This window comes from Cupressus sempervirens, chromosome 7, assembly GCF_028749045.1.
Source record: "Cupressus sempervirens isolate cs-2001-9-10 chromosome 7, ASM2874904v1, whole genome shotgun sequence".
Classification (NCBI taxonomy): Eukaryota; Viridiplantae; Streptophyta; class Pinopsida; order Cupressales; family Cupressaceae; genus Cupressus; species Cupressus sempervirens.
Window position 1 is genome coordinate 299,770,293 of NC_143124.1, and position 9,391 is coordinate 299,779,683.

Genomic DNA, 9,391 nt, shown 5'->3' on the forward strand with positions numbered 1-9,391 from the left:
GAAATATTAATCTCCATAGTAGCTTTTAACACAAATGGGTCCACATAGGTCAGTATGAACCAATTCCAAAATATCACTAGTAGTATATATTTCACTCTTAAAACTAGACTTGGCCATATTTCTCAATTGACATTGTTTACACATAGCATTGTTAGGCTTCTTTAGTTTAGGCAATCCTCTTACTTTCTTCATCTTATTGATATTCACCAAATTATCAAAAATTATATGACATAATCTTTTTTGCCATAACCAAACATTGTCTTATTGTGCAAACATACATGTCTCTTTTGATAGGTCTAGATAGAATATGTTACCTCTTGTTTGCTTGCTAGTTCCAATTAGCTTACCATCACCATTATGTATCTTGGCCTTCATGTTGTGAAATTCAACTCTACAACCTAACTTGTTTAACTATGAAACATTCAACAAATTGTATTTAAGTCCTTCAACCTAGTAAACATTTTCACATGTTATTTTTTCAGTCAGTTGAATAGTGCCTTTACCTTTTATAACACATGGAATATCATTACCAAATTTAACACATGCTCCATTGTATGGACCAATATCTTCAAATTTGTCTTTATCACCAATCATATTATTGGAACATCCACTATCATCATCCATCTATCACTTTTGTTGACATAAGAAATTAATGCAATTTTCTCATCTTCATTAGACTCTTCTTTCATAGGAACATAGAAAACTTCATCATCATTACTCTCAAATTCATTATCAATATTTTCTTCAGTAATATAACAAGATTTCTTACCTTTTTCATCCTTTCTTCTTCTATAGTATTTTTCATCTCTTCTTCCTTTATACCTGCTTTCCTTCTTTTCATCCTTATCTTCTCTATCGGGACATCTAGCAACAACATGACCAACTTTGTTACATGAGAAACAAATGATAAGTAATTTACCTTTGTATTTAACTCTTCATCTTCCAAACCTTTTTGTAATGAGGGCTTCAAGTTCATCAATATCATTATTAGACCTATCACTTTCACTCTTCACATGTTTTCCTTTCTTCTTAGTAAGAATCAATTGTAACTTGAAAGAAGATTCAATGGTAGCAGGTGTATAGTTATCAAAATTTGGCATCTCAAAAGTAGTAATTCTACAATAAACACCTTCTAAGGTCAAGTTGTTACTTGGTGTGCACCTTATTTATTGAATTGTAGATACTCTAATGGAATAGATAGGGAGTATAGTCCTCAATAGCTTTCTTATCACTATTTCATCTTTAATTATTCCATTTGCTCCGTGACTAGCATTAAAAATCTCTTTAACTCTTATGCAGTGTTGTACTATGTTCTCACCTTCCATCATTCTCATATCATCAAATTTACCTCTCAAGATTTTTTCTTTGGCTCTTAGTACATTGTCATCACCTCCATATATAGACTTCAATTTGTCCCACATTTTCTTTGTAGTATCACAATCTTTTAGGTCATCAAACTTGGCTTAGCTTGGGGCTAAGGCATCCTCCAACATTGCTTGGTTGTCATCTATAAACTTATTTCTCAATTCTTTAGTAGTCAAAGGAGTATTTGTTACCTCTACATATTCATTTCTTAGAAAATTTATAACAGCATCATTAATACTGGATATGTATAGCTTCATCAGGTTCTATCATGTAAGAAAATTCTCCTTATTTAGCTTGGGTACATCTCTCTTATTTGACATGATCTTTAGCTTTAAGTACCTTCAAACTTTTCTCTATAAGCACTTAGCTCTAATACTAATTGTTAGAAATATTTAGAATAACTAAGAGGGGGTTGAATCAGTTACTCAAGGTCTATATGTAACACTTTAACTATTAAACATTAAAAACATCAATGTTCTATTGATCTTGCTTAACTTGTTGTTGCTCAGTCTATACTATAAAACTTCATAAACTTAACTTGTATTGCATAATGAAAAACATTATCATATGTACAACATTCATGAGAAATTCATCATAGTTTGATGCAAGGATTTTATGTGGAAACCTAATCTGGGAAAAACCACCAGCAACATGTCACTCTTTTTCACTCTTTCAAAGTGAGCTCTATTAGGAGCCAACCTTATTAAAGGTTTACAATAAATACTATTAAATGTGACCTAGTTAGAGGATTTAATCACCCTATTAGGAGTGGCCTTGTAAGAGGACTTTGATAATTCCATTTAGAATGTCACCTAGGTAAAGGATTTACATTGACTATTAAGTCTTCCAATGAATATTAGGTCAACCTCTATTAAAAGGATTTCAATAAAAACTATTCATAATGATAGGAAATAAAACAATAGGTTTTGATATATGTCATTACAACTCACTTTTTTTGGTTTAGATCTTTATTCAGTCCTTATGTTGGTTCATTTATAAGCCTTTCATTGTTATCTCTAATCTTGATATGCTTGGACACCCTTCAAGAAATCAGTCTACACTTCTCATCAACACTCAAGCCTTATGCTCAAAATAACTTATCAATAACAAAATCACATCTACAATCTTTCTCCTTTAGCTTCACATTTACACTCTTTTGTACTTATGATCAACCTTGCTTTGCATATGAACTCGCTCATACACACTAGCTAGGCTTCACTAGGCTTGACTGGACACAACACTGAAAACTTGATTCAGTCTCCCTTTAAATAGGAAATTTGTGCTTTACCATTTTCTACATCCACTTTAGATCTTAGGGTTTATGATCAACTTCAACTCGATTCAATATATCTCTACAACTTCTTGATCATCCTCTAGAAACTTCTCTAGAATCCTTCTGTTAGGTCTTTACGTAATCATCATCTTGAATTTAATGATCCAACTCATCAATCTAATATTCAATGCATTTTACATGTCCCAAGAAAGCAACTAACTCTGTTTGATCTTGTGATTCCTTTGAATTTGGTCTTTTATTGTTAGTTAGAAATCATTGAATTCTGACACTTGGTCAACATTGAAATACTCAGTCACTATTTATTACTTTCTAGCTTGGCAAAAACTAACTTGCTTGATCAATGCTAATTCTTAGTCAACACTAAATTTTCTTGGCACTAACCCTCGCTCAGTTGACACTAGCATTACTCATTACTTCTTAGTAATTTACTCTTTTACTCTACATGTCTTAGCTTTCTTGACATAGATAATTACTTTTCTTTATCAAAGTCTATCTAATCAAATATCTATTGTAACTTCATTTTCATAACTTTGGCCTTTCCTCTAGGTGTTATAGTTATGAGTAACACTCAAATCCTCTTCATCAATCAAACAGATATGATATTTAGATTAGGTAGCAATATGTCTCATCCATAGATTTGACATCAATGACAAAACAATAATTCTTACAATTGTAAGTTTCCAACTTGTACAACTATGTCTAAAGAAAACTCATTATTGTTTCATATGCTATAAACTAAAATGTTGGGTGGTTTATTTTGCATTGACATTGATGCAAAAGAGTATTATGGTTGTTAGTGTTAAGGTGATTTTTGCTCCAATATAACATGTATAATTAAAAAAACTCATTATTTTGGCACGAAACACCAAATACTCAATCCTTTCTTGAATAAGGTCATCTCTCATGTTAAGCTTTCAAAATAAGATCATGAAATGACTTCAAGGTTTATTTATCTGTGGATGCTCACTTGGTGAAATATTGTGATTTGCAAGTAATCACTTAGGGGACTTACGTTATTCATTCAATGGCATAGTTACACCAGCCTAGGCGATGGGGGAATGAGGGGATAGGAGGACAAAGGTGCCTCAATGTGGAGAGCATTGGGACAAGTTTTTGCATAGTTAAGAAATGAAAGATGGAGAGCATTAGGAATCAAATCCCTTGAATGATATGGGTGTAAAATTACAAGCTTCTAATGTAGTTCCAAGATTAATACCATATTTGCTAAAGGTCAATAGCTAAAAAAGATATTTGGTACAAGAGAGACCCTTCAAATGGGTGAATTCTTTTAGTTTGCAATATTTCCACAAAAAAATCTATGGAAATAGGATTCTTAATGATTTTTTATATTAAAAAAATAGGGCTATCATTGAAGTTTTGATGATAATTAGTCGATCTATTAATAGTTGTTGCCATCAATGACATGGAAACCCCATCAAAATATCATAGGATTCTGATGACATTTTGTTAATGTTTCAACAAGGCTTTCCATCGATGGTATGGCAAGCTCATCGTTACCAATCTCCTAATTCTCAAAGTTTCAACATTTCCTAGTAATGGTTTGACACCGCCTCATGATAGAGATGGGGATCATTTTTGACAGGTTGGTCCCTCGATATATAGATAGCCATGGATTTCATCAAAATTTTGACAAAACTATAGTAATGCAATTTTTTGACCATTGTTTGTTGAAGTATCAAACAACCCTCATCGAAAAATAGGTACAACTTTACTAGTGTAAGAAGGAAATAAAAAGGAGTGGTACATCATGCAAATCCTAACTCATAGGTGACTATGACTCCCTCCCTCAACCACATTAGGCACATCAAACTAAAATATAAAACACACACACACACACACACACACACACACACACACACACACACACCATACACATGAAAGTATAGGGTAAGTAGAATCAATAAATTACAAGTGTAAATGATATCATATGCGAACATAAACATATCATCATCATGAATATAATGAAAAAATCTCATTTAAAGACATAATATAACCTCATTCTAAAAGTAACTATAATCACTAACAAGAAAATATAAAGTATCATCATCGTAAGTAAGTAATCATCACTATCTGATATAACCATTTACTCTATATATCAATGTATTACAATTCAAAGATTGCTAAGGGTTAACATGTTCACCAAAGGGCCTGATTGGGTTAAATAATGTAATTCACAATAATAAAAAAGTGTGGGTATTACACTATGTATTGCTTCTTCTAATACTACAAACAAGAAGTCGTCCATCTCAAGCTCTTTTGAATCAAGAAAGATACCAAGACTGGTAACATGAAGAGCATGATAAATAGCTCTAACCATTATTTCTTTCAAATCTAGTTCTCGATAATAAAATAGGGCAAGATAAAATTTCAATTTTAATAGAAAGATGTTGCAAATGTTGACATAATTTATTCAAAACAGTAATAGTTGCAATGCAAGATTGGAAAGCATAAGTGGAAATAGATTCTATGGTATATGACTAGAACAAAAACACAAACAAAGAATTAGTGAAAGAATAGGAAAGTAAATTACTCACCATAATTTGAGGGCTAAGAAATCTCTAATTATATAATGATAAAAAGTGATTAAGGCATGAAGGGGTTGTAATCCCATAGAATTATTCGACATGACAATTCATCCTTGGTGTCGACATCTATCCTTTGATTCATCTGTCACTGCAAAATGTTTTGAACTCATGTGAAATGAATTCACCACCTCTGTCAAATCTCAAACACTTCAAACTCTTCCCTATTTCTTTTTCAATTCTGGTTAAAGACCACTTGAATAACTAAAAGGCATCATATTTAAATTTAAGAAATATTACAACCATCATTCTAGAGTAGTCATCCACAAATAGAATGAAATATTGATCTCCACAGTAGCTTTTAACACCCATGGGTCCACATAGGTCAATATGAACCAATTCCAAAATATCACTAGTAGTATATATTTCACTCTTAAAACTAGACTTGGTCATCTTTCTCAATTGACATTATTTACACATAACATTATTAGGATTCTTTAGTTTAGGAAATCCTCTTACTTTCTTCATCTTATTGATATTCACCAAATTGTCAAAATTCACATGACATAATCTTTTGTGCCATAACCAAACATCTTCTTATTGTGCAAACATACATGTCTCTTCTGATAGGTCTACATAGAATAAATTACCTCTTGTCTACTTGCCAATTCCAATTAGCTTACCATTACCATCATGTATCTTAGCCTTCATGTTGTGAAATTCAACTCTGCAACGTGACTTGTTTAACTGTGAAATATTCAACAAATTGTATTTAAGTCCTTCAACCCAGTAAACACTTTCACATGTTATTTTGTTAGTCAATTGAATAGTACCTTTACATTTTATAACACATGGAATATCATTACCAAATTTAACACATCCTCCATTGTATGTACCAATATCTTCAAATTTGTCTTTATCACCAGTCATATGATTGGAACATCCACTATCAATCATCCATCTATCACTTTTATTCACATAACAAATTAAAGCAGTTTTCTCATCTTCATTAGACTCTTCTTTCATAACAACATAGAAAGTTCATCATCATTACTCTCAGATTCATTATCAATCTTTTCTTCAACAATATATCAAGATTTCTTACCTTTTTCATCCTTGCTTCTATAATATTTTTCATCTCTCTTCTTATGTACCCACTTTCCTTCTTTTCATCCTTATCTTCTCTATCATGACATCTAGTAGCACCATGACCAACTTTGTTACATGAGAAACAAATGATAGGTAACTTACCTTTGTATTTACCTCTTCCTCTTCCAAACTTTTTTGCAACGAGGGCTTCAAGTTCATCAATCTCATCATCAAACCTATCACTTTCACTCTTCACATGTTTTCCTTTCTTCTTAATAAGGATCAATTGTGACTTGAAAGAAGATCTAATGGTAACATGTGTATAGTTATCAAAATTTGACATCTCAAAAGTAGTAAGTCCACAATTACACCTTCTAAGGTCAAGTTGTTACCTGGTGTGCACCTTATTTATTGATTTGCAGAGACTCTAATGACATAGATAGGGATTAGAGTCCTCAATAGCTTTCTTATCACTATTTCATCTTTAGTTATTCCATTTTCTCCTTGAATAGCATTAACTACCTCTTTAACTCTTGTGCAGTGTTATACTATGTTCTCACCTTCCATCATTCTCATATCATCAAATTTACCTCTCAAGATTTTTGCTTTGGCTCTTAGTACATTGTCATCACCTCCATATATGGACTTCAGTTTGTCCCTCATTTTCTTTCTAGTATCACAATATTTTATGTCATTAAACTCAACATAGCTTAGGGCTGAGGCAATCTCCAATAGTGCTTGGTTGTAATCTATAAACTTATGTCTCAATTCTTTAGTAGTTAGAGGAGTATTTGTTACTTCTACATATTCATTGCTTAGAAAATTTACAATAGCATCATTGATACTGGATATGTATAGCTTCATTAGGGTCTATCATGTAAGAAAGTTCTCCTTATTTAGCTTGGGTATATCTCTCTTATTTTTCATGATCTTTAGCTTTAAATACCTTCAAACTTTTCTTTTTAAGCACTTAGCTCTAATACCAATTGTTAAAAATTTTTAGAATAATTGAGAGGTGGTTGAATCAGTTACTCAAGGTCTATATGTACCACTTTAACTATTAAACATTAAAAACATCAATGTTCTATTGATCATGCTTAACTTGTTGTTGCTCGTTCTATACTGTAAAACTGTCATAAACTTAACTTGTATTGCATAATGAAAAACATTATCACATGTAAAACATTCATCATAGCTTGACACAAGAATTATATGTGGAAACCCAATTTGGGAAAAACCACCAGCAACATGTCACTCTTTTTCACTCTTTCAAAATGAGCTTTGTTAGGAGCCAACCCTGTTAAAGGTTTACAATAAATACTATTAAATTTGACCTGGTTAGAGGATTTAATCACCCTATTCGGAGTGGTCTTGTAAGAGGACTTTGATAATTCCATTTAGAATGTCATCTAGGTAAAGGATTTACACTGACTATTAAGTCTTCCAACAACTATTAGGTCAACCTCTGTTAAAAGGATTTCAATATAAACTATTCATGATGATAAGAAAGAAAACAATAGGTTTTGATCTATGTGATTACAACTCACTTTTGTTGGTTTAGATCTTTTTTTAGTCCTTATGTTGGTTCACTAATAAGCCTTTCATTGTCATCTCTAATCTTGATCTACTTGGACACCCTTCAAGAAATCAGTCTACACTTCTCATCAACACTTAAGCCTTATGCTCAAAATAATTTATCAATAACAACATCACATCTATGATCTTTCTCCTTTAGCTTCACATTCACACTCTTGTGTACTTATGATCAACCTTGCTTTGTATATGAACTCGTTCATACACACTAGTTGGGCTCGGCTAGGCTTGACTAGACACGAAACTGAAAAATTGATTTAGTCTCTCTTTAAATAGGAAATTTGTCCTTTACCATTTTCTACATCCACCGTAGATCTTAGGGTTTATGATCAACTTCAACTCGATTCAATATATCTCTAAAACTTCTTGATCATCCTCTAGAAACTTCTCTAGAATCCGTTCGTTAGGTCTTTACCTAATCATCACCTTGAATTTAATGATCCAACTCATCAATCTAATCTTCAATGCATTTTACATGTCCCAAGAAATCAACTGAGTCAGCTTGATCTTGTGATTCCTTTGAATTTGGTCTTTTACTGTTAGTCGAAAATTACTGAATTCTAACACTCGATCAACACTGAAATACTTAGTCATTGTTTATTACTTTCTAGCCTAGCATCCACTAACTTGTTTGGTCAATGTTAATGCTTAGTCAACACTAGATTTTATTGGCACTAACTGTGGCTCAATCGACACTAGCATTGCTCATTACTCCTTAGTAATTTACTCTTTTACTTGGCATGTCTTAGCTTTCTTGACATATATAATTACTTTGCTTTATCAAAGTCTATCTAATCATATATCCATTGTAACTTCATTTTCATAACTTCAACCTTTCCTCTAGGTGTTATAGTTATGAGTAACACTCAAATCCTCTTCATCAATCAAATAGATATGATATTTAGAATAGTTAGCAATATGTCTCATCCATAGATTTGACATCAATTAAAAAATGACAATTGTTCCAATTGCACGTTTCCAACTTGTACAACTATGTCTAAAGACAACTCATTATTGTTTCATATGCTATAAACTAAAATGTTGGGTGGTTTATTTTGCATCGACATTGATGCAAAAGAGAATTATGGTAGGTAGTGTTAAGGTGATTTTTGCTCCAATATAACATGTATAATAAAAAACTCATTATTTTGGCATTAAACACTAAATACTCAATATTTTCTTGAATAAGGTCATCTCTCATGCTAAGCTTGCAAAATAAGATCATGAAATGACTTCAAGGTTCATTTATCTGTAGATGCTCACTTGGTGAAATATTGTGATTTACATGTAATCACTTAGGGGACTTACATTATTCATTCAATGGCATAGTTACACCAGCCTAGGGGATGGGGGAACGGAGGGATAGGAGGATAAAGGGGCCTCAATTTAGAGAGCATTGGGACAAGTTTTTGCATAGTTAAGCAATGAAAGATGGAGAGCATTAGGAATCAAATCCCTTGAATGATATGGATGTAAAATTACAAGCTTCTAATTTAGCTCCAAGATT